Below are 541 nucleotides of genomic sequence, written 5' to 3' on the forward strand. Positions count from 1 at the left end.
ATGATTTTAGTTCTGAGGTTTCTGTTTGGTTCCATTGATCCATGTGCATTTTCCTATGCCAGTACCAGACTGTTTTGATTACCATGGCCTTGTAATATAGTTTGATGTCAGGGATTATGATCCCTCCTACTTTGTTCTCCTTTCTCAAAATTGCTGAGGCTAGCTTAGGTCATTTATGGTTCCATATACATTTTTTTTTCAATTTTTTTATTTAATTATTTTTCAAGTACAGTTTTCTGTCTATTACTCCCATCCCATCCCACCCCCCATCCTCCCCCCTCCCTCCCATTTCCACCCTTCTCAGTTGTTGTCCATGTATCCTTTATATAGGTTCCTCTAAATCCCTCCCTTATTTTTGTTTTTTTTTTTTGTTTTTTTTTTTTTAATTTTTTTTTTTTTTTTTTTTTTTTTTTTTTTTTTTTTTTTTTTTTTTTTTTTTTTTTTTTTTTATTGTTTTTTTTTTTTTTTTTTTTTTTTTTTTTTTTTTTTTTGTGTTTTATTTTTCGTTGTTTTTATTTTTTTTTTTTTATTTCTTTTTTTT

This window comes from Sturnira hondurensis, unplaced genomic scaffold, assembly GCF_014824575.4.
Source record: "Sturnira hondurensis isolate 20B ecotype Veracruz unplaced genomic scaffold, ASM1482457v3 Scaffold0020601, whole genome shotgun sequence".
NCBI lineage: Eukaryota > Metazoa > Chordata > Mammalia > Chiroptera > Phyllostomidae > Sturnira > Sturnira hondurensis.